At 48.8% G+C, this 13,414-nt stretch overlaps 1 protein-coding gene and 2 long non-coding RNA genes across 3 annotated transcripts in view; 2 read left to right on the forward strand and 1 right to left on the reverse strand.

Annotated features, from left to right (window-relative positions):
* Positions 1 to 11,305, forward strand: part of VAMP5 (vesicle associated membrane protein 5) — a 26,538-nt gene extending 15,233 nt beyond the window's left edge. The window contains exons 4-5 of the transcript XR_014567626.1: positions 6,520 to 8,008; positions 10,210 to 11,305. The gene's annotated coding sequence lies outside the window, so the exon portion shown is untranslated. The remainder of the gene's footprint in view (positions 1 to 6,519; positions 8,009 to 10,209) is intronic.
* The window catches only part of LOC310851240, a 984,470-nt gene that overhangs the window by 932,740 nt on the left and 38,316 nt on the right, over positions 1 to 13,414 (forward strand). The gene's annotated exons all lie outside the window — the stretch shown is intronic.
* Positions 11,286 to 13,349, reverse strand: LOC310851266. Its single transcript, XR_014567673.1, has 2 exons — positions 13,032 to 13,349; positions 11,286 to 11,441 (listed from the first exon to the last, which is right to left on the reverse strand). It is a non-coding gene; the product is annotated as an uncharacterized lncRNA (long non-coding RNA).

Consider the following 13,414-nt stretch of genomic DNA (forward strand, 5'->3'; position numbering starts at 1 on the left):
CACCCACCGCGAACCTCGTGAATAGTTCCTCACCCAGACCAGATCTTAAGGGGCGAGATACCTTGTTGCGTCAGTCTCAGCCTGGGGGGTTGCTCTTGCATTACGGTTTGGCATTTTATCCGGGTGGACATAATCCAGCACCGTTACCAGTCTTCTACCCAAGAGCAGCTCAGCTGGCGACTTGCCCGTTGCAGTACATGGCGTCACATGCTGCAAAAATAACATTCGCGCGATGCGAGCTGACCAGTTACCCTCCATTAAGCGCGCAATGGATTCTTTGGCTGTTCTTACCATGCGCTCCGCCTGCCCATTGGAGGATGGGTGAAAGGGCGCGGATGTGACCCCTCTTATGAATGTGACCCCTCTCAGCCAAGAATGCCCTGAATTCTTGGGATACAAAAGCTGCCCCATTATCTGATACAATGGTCTCAGGTAACCCGTGGGTTGCAAACAGCTGCCTCAACACCTTGATTACGGCAGCTGATGCCATGCTAGGGACCATCGCCACTTCTAACCATTTGGAATATGCATCAACGATAACCAAAAAGACCTTCCCCTGGAATGGCCCAGCAAAATCTAAGTGCAGCCGGCTCCAGGGAGATCTGGACTGCTCCCACCAGTGAACTGGTGCTCTGGCCACTTCTGGCCGCACCTCTTGGCATGCCTTGCATGTTCGTACCCATTGTTCTATGTTCTGGTCCATTCCAGGCCACCACACATAACATCGAGCTAGCGACTTCATCCTGACCATTCCCGGGTGTCCCATGTGAAGCGTCTCAAGAACCCTGTTTCTCAGTGGTGCTGGGATGATCACCCTATCTCCCCACAGGAGACAACCCTTATGCATGGACAACTCGTGCTGCCTTGTCGCATAAGGCCTGAATTTGCCTTCATGCGGACCACCTAGCCACCCCCTCCCCACCCAAGTGAGCACACGGGAGAGAACAGCATCTTTCCTCGTTTTCTCAGCTATATCAGTAGCCGTTACAGGAGCCCCCGGAAGTGTTTCCAGCATCATTATGTGCTCCGCTAGAGCAGGATCCTCATTGCTCCCGCCAGGAAGGGGCAATCGACTCAGCGCATCAGCGTGGCACAACTGCTTCCCCGGCACATGGGTCAAGGTGTACTGGAACCCGTTCAGGAATATAGACCAACGCAACATTCTGGGGGAGAGAATTTGTGGCGTTTGTTTGTTCGGGTTGAACAACCCTAACAGTGGTTTGTGGTCCGTTTCAATGGAGAAATGGCGACCATACACATAATCATGGAACTTTTTGATTCCTGCCACAATTTTAAGTGCCTCTTTGTCAATTTGAGCATAGTTGCGCTCCGTGGCTGACAACGTACGGGAATAGAAAGAGATGGGCTTTTCCAACCCATCCGGTTCCCTATGACTCAGCACCGCCCCCAGACCGTATTGAGAGGCATCACATGCCAGGACCAGCGGCTTCGACTCATCATAATGAGCAAGGACGCTCCTACTCAGCATTCCTCGCAAGGAGTCAAAAGCCTTCTGCTGCTCCTGCCCCCATCGCCACACATTCTTTTTCTGCAACAGTCTATGTAATGGTTCAGCTACCGAAGCTTTCTGGGGTAAGAACGAATGATAAAAGTTAATAAGTCCCAGGAATGACTGCAACTCTGTCTTGTTCTGTGGTCGTGGTGCCTCGATGATGGCCTTAATCTTAGCATCTGTGGGGTGGATGCCTGATGCATCAATTTTTATTATTATTATTTTTTAAAATAATTTTTATAAGGTTTCTGTTTAACAATAAAGAACACATAATAGCATAACATTTTCCAGTATCCACATTTCATACACTTCCTTGGACTTCCTCACACCTCTTGTTCCTGCTTTCTAAACTCAAAAATTTTAACAGCAAATTATTAACTTATTTTAATTTATATAATAAAGTTTTCCAGTATTAAGGTCTCAAACTTTAAAATTTAGCCACTCTCTTATTAGAGCTTAATTATAAAATATTGTTAATCCAAAATTTATCCTTTCTTTCAATTACATTCAAATTTATATTCCTTATTACTAATTTATTGGAGCCATGTTAATATAAATCTTACATCTTTCTTAACATTCATACAATTTGCAATGTTTTTGTAAATAATCCTTAAATTTCTTCCAGTTCTCCTCCACCAGTTCTTCTCCTAGGTCTCGGATTATGCCAGTCATCTCAGCCAGTTCCATATAGTCCATCAGTTGCATCTGCCACTCTTCCAGTGTGGGCAAATCTTGAGTTTTCCAGCCTTTAGCGATGAGGGACGCAGGTGGCGCTGTGGGTTAAAGCCTCAGCACCTAGGACTTGCCGATCGAAAGGTCGGCGGTTCGAATCCCTGCGGCGGGGTGCGCTCCCGCTGCTCGGTCCCAGCGCCTGCCAACCTAGCAGTTCGAAAGCACCTCCGGGTGCAAGTAGATAAATAGGGACCGCTTACCAGCGGGAAGGTAAACGGCGTTTCCGTGTGCAGCTCTGGCTCGCCAGAGCAGCGATGTCACGCTGGCCACGTGACCTGGAAGTGTCTCCGGACAGCGCTGGCCCCTGGCCTCTTGAGTGAGATGGGCGCACAACCCCAGAGTCTGTCAAGACTGGCCCGTACGGGCAGGGGTACCTTTACCTTTACCTTTATCCTTGCTGCTGTTGTAGCATACATAAAAAAGGTTCGATCCTTCTTTTGCACACTCTGGCCGACAATGCCCAAAAGAAAGGCCTCTGGTTTCTTAAGGAAGGTATACTTAAATACCTTTTTCAGCTCATTATATATCATTTCCCAGAAAGCTTTCACTCTGGGGCAAGTCCACCAGAGGTGAAAGAATGTTCCTTCAGCTTCTTTACACTTCCAACATTTATTGTCAGACACATGATATATCTTTGCAAGCTTGACTGGAGTCATGTACCACCTATATATCATTTTCATAATATTTTCTTTCAAGGCATTACATGCCGTAAATCTCAAACCTGTGGTCCATAACTTTTCCCAGTCAGCAAACATGATGTTGTATCCAATGTCCTGTGCCCATTTTATCATAGCTGATTTGACTGTTTCATCCTGTGTATTCCATTTTAACAGCAAGTTATACATTCTTGAAAGTATCTTAGAGCTGGGTTCTAACAGTTCTGTTTCTAACTTTGATTTTTCCACCTGGAATCCTATTTTTTTATCTAGCTTTAAAACTTCTCTGATCTGAGCATAATGTAACCAATCTCGCACTTTCCCCTTTAGTTTCTCCATACTCTGCAGCCTCCAATTGTCTCCATCTTTTTCTATTATTTCCCAATATTTCGGCCATTTGGCCTCCATATTGAGTCTTTTCGGGGCCTTAGCCTCCATTGGTGATAACCACCTTGGGGTCTTGTTTTCCAATAAGTCCTTATATTTTGACCAGACATTAAACAATGCTTTTCTAACAACATGATTCTTGAAAGCCTTGTGTATTTTGACCCTGTCATACCACAGATATGCATGCCAACCAAAAGCATTATTGAATCCTTCCAAATCTAAAACATCCGTATTTTCAAGAAGTAGCCAATCTTTCAACCAGCAGAAAGCTGCTGATTCATAATACAACTTTAGGTCTGGCAGGGCAAATCCCCCTCTTTCTTTAGCATCAGTTAATATCTTAAACTTGATTCTGGGCTTTTTGCCCTGCCAGACAAATTTAGAAATATCTCGCTGCCACCTCCCAAAACACTCCATTTTATCCACTATTTGCAAAGTTTGAAACAAAAACAACATTTTTGGCAATACATTCATCTTGATAACAGCAATACGTCCTGACAAGGAAAGGTTCAATCTTGACCATACATCTAGATCCCTTTTAATTTCAGACCAACATTTTTCATAATTATCTTTAAATAGATTTCTGTTCTTCGCTGTTATGTTTACCCCTAGGTATCTTACTTTTTTAACCACATTTAATTCTGTCTCTTTCTGAAACCTTTCTGACTCTAAAGGAGTCAAGTTTTTTTCCAAAACCTTAGTTTTTTGCTTGTTAAGTTTAAATCCCGCCACTCGACCAAACTCATGAATCAGTTGCAATACCCTTTTAGTGCTAGGCTCTGGCTCCTGTAAGGTCAAAACTAGGTCATCCGCAAATGCTTTCAGTTGATGCATCAATTTTAAACCCCAAGAAATCCACAGTTGGCACCCCAAAACTGCATTTTTCCTTTTTTAGTTGCAATCCCACCTCCTTGAACTTGAGCAACACTGCACAGACACGCGCAACCAGTTCCTGTGGGTCTTTTCCAGCAAAAAATGGCAAGACCCCCGGCAGACCTCTTAACAGGCGTTCCATGAGCCCTTGAAAAATCCCTGGGGCCACACAAACTCCAAATTGTAATCTGTTAACTCTGAACGCCCCTTTATGTGTGACAATAGTCTGTGCTTCCGCTGATTGTGGGGTTACTGGCAGCTGTTGGTAAGCTTGTGCCAGGTCAATTTTGGCGAACACCTTGCCCCCAGCCAGTTTAGCCAACAGATGTGATACGACTGGAATGGGGTATGAGTTTCCCGAGTGCCTTATTGATAGTACATTTGTAATCAGCACAGATCCTGACTTCCCCATTTGCTTTAAGGGGCGTGACGATTGGAGTCTCCCACTTAGCGGAGTCCACGGGTGAGAGAACTCCCTGCTTGACCAATTTATCCAGCTCTGCTTCGATCTTGGGTTGCAGTGCAAATGGCACTCACCTTGGTTTGAGTCGGATTGGGGCCACCCCAGGGTCCAATTCGAAGTCAACTGGGGGCCCTTTATAACAACCCAGTTTTCCATTAAAGAGACCAGCAAATTCTTTGCATAATGCCTCACTCATCTCAGGGCAGGTTTGGATTGAATTAAGCCCTGATATACTCAGTCCCAGGGCGGGAAACCAGTCAGTGCCCAGGAGACTGAGGCGACTGCCCTTCGCAATCACCAGTTTGAGTACCGCCTGTTTGTCCCGGAACTGTACTCTCACGGCACACATTCCCATGACATGGATGCGGCCCGCTGAGTATGACTGCAAAGTTGCCGGGAAGGGCTCCAGAGGGGGCAACTTACCCCTGGGGAAGAATGTCCTCGCGGTCTGGTCCGACACGATAGTGAATCCAGATCCGGAGTCCACCTCCATGTCGCACAGCTGACCCTCAATCTTCACCTTGACGTGTGCCTTGCCTTGCGCTGGAAACTGCACAACCCTCCCGTTGATCTCCGTTACGTAGTGGCAGTCCTGTAGAACGTGGGTTGCTGTGGGCGGTCTGCGATGCTCCAGTCTAGGTGCTCCTGTCGCTCCCAACGCCGCCGATCTACAGACCCTGGCGATGTGACCTGTCTTCCTGCACGTCCGGCACATAGCATCCCGGAAACGACAACTCTTCCGCTCATGGTTTCCGCCACAACCAGGGCACCTGCCTCGGTGATCTTTGTGCACTGTGCAGGCCTGACGCACTGACTCGACCCCACAGACTGGGCTCTGGCTCGAAGTAGCCTCTAGCTCGTCCATGGTATACGCAACTATCTGTGGCTTAGGGGCCCTGCGACTGGCATCAAGCTCCTCTCTTTCATAATTCTCCGTGGCGGTGGCCTCCTTCAAGGCTGAAGCAAGGGTAACCTCTTCTTTAGCCACGATGCGTCTTCTGGCTTTCTTGCTGCTCAGACCACCGATAAAACGATCCAGGAGAGTCTCTTCCAGATCTTGGAAGTCGCAGTGCTGAGCGAGCTTCCGCAGTTCAGCTAGAAATGCAGATACAGACTCCCCAGCACGCTGCTGCCTCTTATGAAACTCCATCCGCCGGGCCATCTTGGTCTCAGTAGGCGCCAAATGGCTTGTTAGGCAGGCAAGAATATCTTTGAGAGATGTCTCACTTAGCTTCGCTGGAGCAAGCAATGCCTTGGCCAGCGTGAAGATCTCAGGCCCACAGTAGCTCAGGAATGTGGCCCTTCTTTTGCTGGCATCGGTGATCCCTTGAGCCACCGTGAAGAACTCGAAGCGTTCGACGTAGTCTTCCCACGTGTGGGGCTCTGATGGCTGGAAGGGCTCCAATACCCTTGGACTCTCCATTGTCCTGTGGGCAGGGTCGTCTTCTCAGCTGGCCAGTGACTCTTGTTTTAACTTCAATCCGGACTCTGAGGCAGGGTTGCGTTAACCGCTCCTCAGCATTCCGGATCCCACCTTCGTCGCCAGTTGTTGTGACGTGGGGTTTGTGATTTCAGCTCTCTTGACATAATATGCTGGAGACAGTTCTCTAGTAACACTTCTTTATTAAAGCAAACAAGACAGACTTGAGGAGGGAAAAGCTACATTTATAGGGACAGGGAACAAGCTAGAAAGGATACATTTTGGAGGGAACAATATCAGGCAATCACAGTCCTGCCTTTTGGAGGAAACCAATAAGAGAGAGGATCCAAATACAGCAGCTTAAATGAACCAATAGTAGCTGTACCCTCTGGAACCAAAAGGCAGTTACTTTACCCTAATGCAATACAGACAATAATAATACAGATATAAAATCCTTTGACTCAATAAACAACAGTTTTATAATAGTGAGTTGCTGTGCATGAATTGCTACATCTGCTGACAAAGCAATAGAGGAAAGGCAAAGAAAATAAGAAGATAGGGTTGTGATGATGACCTAGAGATGGTTCTCAGGTCCCAAGGCTGAGAGGAGCCAGAAGCCGGTGATTTGTGATTTCCCAAAGGGTGTGGGGGCAACGTCAGCCAGTAGGCCATAGATGCCATGCAGGTGGCTCTTCACACTGCCAGTTGGCTGGCTAACTTGGCTCGTTTAGATATTAATAGGCTGCAATTCACGGATTAATGGGCATGCCAGCTTGTAGGCTTTGCAACCATTGGGTTTCCCATTTGTTGTGATGGATATGCTGTTCTCACAAAACTAGAGGACTGGCAAATCTTCAAAACTGGGATCCAGGACAAAAGCAAAGCAATAATGGAGCGATTGTCTTCCCCCTCACTTCATGTGGAGGACAGTGTCCTGGGACAGACTTCACCAGCCAGCTGCCTCCCAGAGGTTTTGGGCTACAGCCTGAAGATGATGGGAGTTGTTGTCCAAAACCCCTGGAAGACAGCTGGCTGGTGAAGGCTCTCCTAGAAAGTGGTGGCAGGCATCCTAGGACAGTTTCTGAGGGAAACCAAGAGACTTATTCTGAGTTTTCTTTTTTCTTTTAAAAAATGTGTCCCTAATTTTGGAACAGCCTAGGGTAAATGTTAGGGGAACAGGATTCAGAGTCAGCAGGTACCTAGGTGGTGCATGCCTGACAAAACAAACACCTGTGACTGCCCACCTGAAATATACCTGCAGTGTTTCAGGTGCAGATGGAATTGGGGATCAAGAGTTTCTGGGAGTTTAGCAAAGTGGTTTCTGGTCATGTCCTGCAGGGCAGTGCCTCTCAGGCTATCTGATGTAGTGGACCAGCATTCTGTTTTCCTCGGTGTGCCAGGAACCAGAGCCATATTTGGTTTCTGAAGCATTCACACCTTGGGTCACTTTCAATAGCACTGCTATGGGGACAGTGTTCTCATTCTGGAGCCTCTGGGTCAGAGAATTGCAGAGTTGGGAGAATTGTGGAGAAGGCCCAAGGGCCATCCAGCCCAACAACCCCTTGCAATGCAGGAACCACAGTTAGAGAATCCCTGACAAATGGCCATCCACCGTGTTTAAAAATCTCCAGTGAAGGAGAGTCCACCATCTGCCGAGGGAGTCCATTCCACTGTCAAAGAGCTCTTACCATCAGAAAGTTCTTCCTCATGTTTGACTGGAATCTCCTTTCTTGAGATTTGAATCCATTGGTTCTGGCCTCACCCTCTCAAGCAGCAGGAAACAACCTTGCTTGTTCCATGAGGATGGAAGCTCTTCAGATATTTCAAGGTGGCTTTCATGTTTCCTCTCAAGTCTTCTCTTCCCCAGGTTAAACATACCCAGTTCCTTCAACCATTCATCCAGCTGATTCAGCAGTTGATCAGATCAGATCAGAGCCAGGCCAGCCGCCAGGCCCAGGGAAGTAGTAGTAATAATAATAATAATAATAATAATAATAATAATAATAATAATTTATTATTTGTACCCCGCCCATCTGGCTGGGCCTCCCCAGCCACTCTGGGTGGCTTCCATAGAAACCAGAAAACACTAAAATATCATACATTAAAAACTTCCCTGAACAGGGCTGCCTTAAGATGTCTTCTGATTGTCAGGTAGTTGTTTATCGTTTTGACATCTGATGGGAGGGCGTTCCACAGGGCGGGCGCCACTACCGAGAAGGCCCTCTGCCTGGTTCCCTGTAGCTTTGCTTCTCGCAATGAGGGAACCGCCAGAAGGCTCTCGGCGCTGGACCTCAGCATCCGGGCAGAACGATGGGGGTGGAGACGCTCCTTCAGGTATACTGGGCTGAGGCCGTTTAGGGCTTTAAAGGTCAACACCAACACTTTGAATTGTGCTCGGAAACGTACTGGGAGCCAATGTAGGTCTTTCAAGACCGGTGTTATGTGGTCTCGGCAGCCGCCCCCAGTCACCAGTCTAGCTGCCGCATTCTGGATTAGCTGTAGTTTCCAAGTCACCTTCAAAGGTAGCCCCACGTAGAGCGCATTGCAGTAGTCCAAGCGGGAGATAACTAGAGCCTGCACCACTCTGGCGAGACAGTCTGCAGGCAGGTAGGGTCTCAGCCTGCGTACCAGGTGGAGTTGGTAGACAGCTGCCCTGGATACAGAATTGACCTGCGCCTCCATGGACAGCTGTGAGTCCAAAATGACTCCCAGGCTACGCACCTGGTCCTTCAGGGGCACAGTTACCCTATTCAGGACCACGGAGTCCTCCACACCAGCCCGCCCCCTGTCCCCCAAAAACAGTACTTCTGTTTTGTCAGGATTCAGCCTCAATCCATTAGCCGCCATCCATCCTCCAACCGCCTCCAGGCACTCACACAGGACCTTCACTGCCTTCACTGGTTCTGATTTGAAAGAGAGGTAGAGCTGGGTATCATCTGCATATTGATGGACACCCAGTCCAAACCCCCTGATGATTTCTCCCAATGGCTTCATATAGATGTTAAAAAGCATGGGGGAGAGGACGGAACCCTGAGGTACCCCACAAGTGAGGGCCCAAGGGTCTGAACACTCATCCCCCACCACCACTTTCTGAACACGGCCCAGGAGGAAGGAGCGGAACCACTGTATAACAGTGCCCCCAGCTCCCAACCCCTCTAGACGGTCCAGAAGGATGTTATGGTCGATTGTATCAAAGGCCGCTGAGAGATCCAGCAGAACTAGGAAACAACTCTCACCTTTGTCCCTAGCTCGCCGGAGATCATCAACCAGTGCGACCAAGGCAGTTTCAGTCCCATGATGAGGCCTGAACCCCGATTAGAAGGGATCCAAATGGTCCGCATCCTCCAGGCGTGCCTGGAGTTGTTCAGCAACCACGCGCTCAATCACCTTACCCAAGAATGGAAGATTTGAGACTGGGCGATAGTTGGCCATACTGGCTGGGTCTAAAGATGTTTTTTTAAGAAGCGGTTTAACGACCGCCTCTTTCAGCGGATCTGGGAATGTTTCCTCACAGAGGGAAGCATTCACCACCCCGCAGAGCCCATCGCCCAGCCCTTCCCGGCTTGCTTTTATTAGCCAGGATGGGCAAGGATCAAGGAGACAGGTGGTTGGTTTCACGCGTCCAAGCAGCCTGTCCACATCCTCGGGGGTAACGGATTGAAACCGATTCCATGCAACTTGACCAGACAGGGCTCTAGCACTCTCCTGCCCCAGCCCTGCTCCCACGGTGGTGTCTAGCTCCTTCCGAATATGAGCGATTTTATCTGCAAAAAACTTTGCAAAATCGTTGCAGGAGATCTTGGGGTCTTTACAAGGCCCTGGTGGTAAAGGTGGTTCCGTTAAATTGCGGACCACCTGAAAGAGTCTCCTGCTACTATTTTCTGCAGATGCAATAGAGGCGGTGAAGAAAGTCTTCTTTGCCGTCGCTATCGCCACTTGGTAGGCTCGACGTTGAGCTCTAACCTGTGTCCGGTCAGATTCGGAGTGAGTTTTCTGCCACCGACGCTCTAGCCGTCTCAGCGATTGTTTCGTCGCCCTCAGCTCCGAAGAAAACCACGGGGCTGTCCGGGCTCCATGCAATCGGAGAGGGCGCTTCGGAGCCAGGCAGTCAATAGCCCTGGTTAACTCCGCATTCCAGCGGGCCACCAGGGAATCGGCTGAATAGCCAAGTGACAACGCTTTGAGAAGCACCCTGATTCTCACTGAGTTTGGTGAGAGCCGGGGTGCAATGGTAGTGGAAGTGGTGATGGAACCCGGCAGGGGGTGGGGGTGGGGAGGCGGCAATTCCTATTTTGCCTCAGGTGGTGAAAAAGGATGGGTCACCCCTGGATCAGATGCAGCTTCTGCTGATGTGTCAGAGCATTTCCCCCTCTTTGTCAGCTCTCCAGGGACCTCCAGCCCAGAGTCAGAATCTCAGGAGCATTCAGGTATCAGTTGTGTTTCTGGAGTCATAGAAGGCTCCACAGACAAAATAGCAGCTCTGGTGGGGGGGTGGAGACACCTGGAATGAACAGCCTTTAGCAGCTTTAGAGATGGGTAGTGGTGCAGCAAGGGTGGCACCTCAGGCCTGAATATCAAGTCCCTGCCAGCTGGCAGACCATCTGGAGAAGAGCAGATGATGGCAAACAGGTCTGACATCTGTACCTGAACCCACCAGGGCTTTGTATTTATTTCTTTTTCTAAAAGCTTTTTATAGATGGGAGGCGGGTGATCTGTACACGTTTACAGATGTTCATTTTCAACTTTTTACTTCAAAGGTGTGTTACTCTGCAAAGTGGTGCTTGTTATTCCCCAGTAAATGTATTTAGTATCAGACTGCCCATTTTATTCCTGTAGTTGTAATGGTGCTGTGGTTTTTTTTAAAAAAATGTATCATATTGGTTTTTAATATCATAAACCCAACTGAGAAAGCAAAACTTGGAATACTATACGTAGGGTGAAATTAAGATACAGATATATTATAAATTCACTAAGCAAAGGTAAAGGGACCCCTGACATTAGGTCCAATCGTGGATGACTCTGGGGTTGTGTGCTCATCTTGCTCTATAGGCCGAGGGAGCCAGCGTTTGTCCGCAGACAGCTTCTGGGTCATGTGGCCAGCATGACTAAGCCGCTTCTGGTGAACCAGAGGAGCGCACAGAAATGCCGTTTAGCATCCCGCCAGAGTGGTACCTATTTATCTACTTGCACAAAAAAATCACTAGGTAGACCTTTGTATAAAGATACATGTGACGCAATAAATGAAGACCATACACCGAGAAGTTTATTCCTCTTGGGCTGTCTGTCAATCACTCAGCTGTGCTGGGTCACACATTCAGAAAGTGCTATTTCCCACATATGAGCATATGTGAGTCCTTTTTGTTTCCCACCTCACAGCTATCTCCAACCTGGTAGCTGCTAGCAGAGAGAAGACCAGAGTTTGATGAGGAATCTCAGGGAGGAATCTCTAGAAGCACCAGCAATGGGTGTGACACCAAATCGTGATTAATTATTACAGAGATTTCCAACAAAACATTTTGCCAGAATAAGTCCTACCACATGCTGCCAACCTCTCAGTCGCCAAGGCTGCTATAATTTTTTCAACATATGCATCAGTCTATTGCTTCCCCTACAAGGTTTGTGGCCTTCACTCCTTCTGCTGCCTCTCCCACACATAAAGAACTACCTCCAGATTCATAATAATAATAATAATAATAATATATTATATTATTTATACCCCGCCCATCTGGCTGGGCTTCCCCAGCCACTCTGGGTGGCTTCCCAAAAAATATGTATTAAAATACTGTAATACATCAAACATTAAAAGCTTCCCTAAACAGGGCTGCCTTCAGATGTCTTCTAAAAGTCTGGTAGTTGTTGTTCTCTTTGACATCTGGTGGGAGGGCGTTCCACAGGGCAGGTGCCACTACCGAGAAGGTCCTCTGCCTGGTTCCCTGTAACTTGTACAAAGCCTAGGAACTTTAGCACAGCTCCAGAAGTGTGCCTGCTGCAATTGCTGGGATGGAGGAGAATCTTGTGATTCACTCAGTTAATCCTCCTATGGGTGGCAGAGCTTCAGCCCTAGGCCACCATTCTGCTATCAGACAAGCCACAGTGTCCCTGATGGTGCTGTGATTTAAGAAAATATGAAGAGCCCGGCTGGGCCAGTGTCCCGTTCTCAAAGTGGCCAGCCAGATGTCTTCCATGGGAAGCCTCTAAGCAGGACCAGAGTGCAACAGAGTTCTCCCCACTTGCAACCCCCAGCAACTGGTACACTGGAGACAGAATGTAGCCATTTAATCTTTTTAAAGCCCCCAAACAGATGACCATTGCAGCATAGTCCTGGGTCTTTCTTCAGCTTCTCTGGATGTCACTGAGTTTTTTTATTATTTTAGTGACATTAACACGCCCATGTTCAGTGTTTGTGTGCGTATTCCTCCTTTCAAAGTAGGGTTGGCAAACTATACTTTTGCTCTAAGATGTCAGGAATGCAGAAGCAGTTATAAAGCACAGAATGGGGGACAGAGAAGTGACCAGCATGAGTTTGAGCAAACTGCGGGAGGCAGTGGAAGACGCGAGTGCCTGGTGTGCTCTGGTCCAGGGGGTCACGAAGAGGCGGACACGACTAAACAACAACAGAGGACAGAGAAATGTTAATTGTCTGCCTCACAACTGCCTTCCACTTCCCCAAGCCAATGACGTCCAGTGTTTGAAAGACCCTTTCAAACGTAGCCGCAGGGGGGCAACTGCCCCCCCATCAAGTAAATCAATGAAAATACTTAACTGAGGTTCTGCCAGCCGCCCCCCATCATAATCCTGTCCACGCCCATGTTACCAGGTGCTTTCCATACGTTTTGGCCTTTCATAGGCCCCAGCTTGCACAGCTGGATGGGAGTTGTAGTCCAAATCGTAAAGGGGCGGCAGGCGCTTGAGGAAGGCTGACCACCCGCTTCCTTGAACCCAAACGCATCTTTAAGCTGCCCGGAGCTTCGGGGGGGGGGGATCCACCTTTTAAAAAGCAGCCTGTCCCTCCCTGAGCAAAAAACTTCAGCTTTGCTTGCGAGAAAGGAATGCAAGAACTCAGGAGCCGCGGCTCCGCACGTGCTTGGCCCGCAAGAGCAAAGCAAAGCTGGGAAATGCCCCAGGAATGAAGAGCCTTCCCGGCCGCCCGCCCGCTTCCTTCTTCTTCCTCCACCTCCCTTCGGCCTCACCCCGCGCCGCCTGCTGCCAAGTCCCGTCGGGCGCCTTCCCACGACCCGAATCCCCGCGTCTCGCCGCCCGCCCTGATTGGCCGCTGCCCGCGGCCTCGGGCCAATGAGCGCGCGGCGGCGGCGGGGCGCCCGGCGTCCCGGCTGTGGTTGGCTTCGCAAGGAGCCGAGTCACCCGGGCGG

This window comes from Podarcis gaigeae (genome assembly GCF_964106915.1).
Source record: "Podarcis gaigeae genome assembly, chromosome: 8".
Classification (NCBI taxonomy): domain Eukaryota; kingdom Metazoa; phylum Chordata; class Lepidosauria; order Squamata; family Lacertidae; genus Podarcis; species Podarcis gaigeae.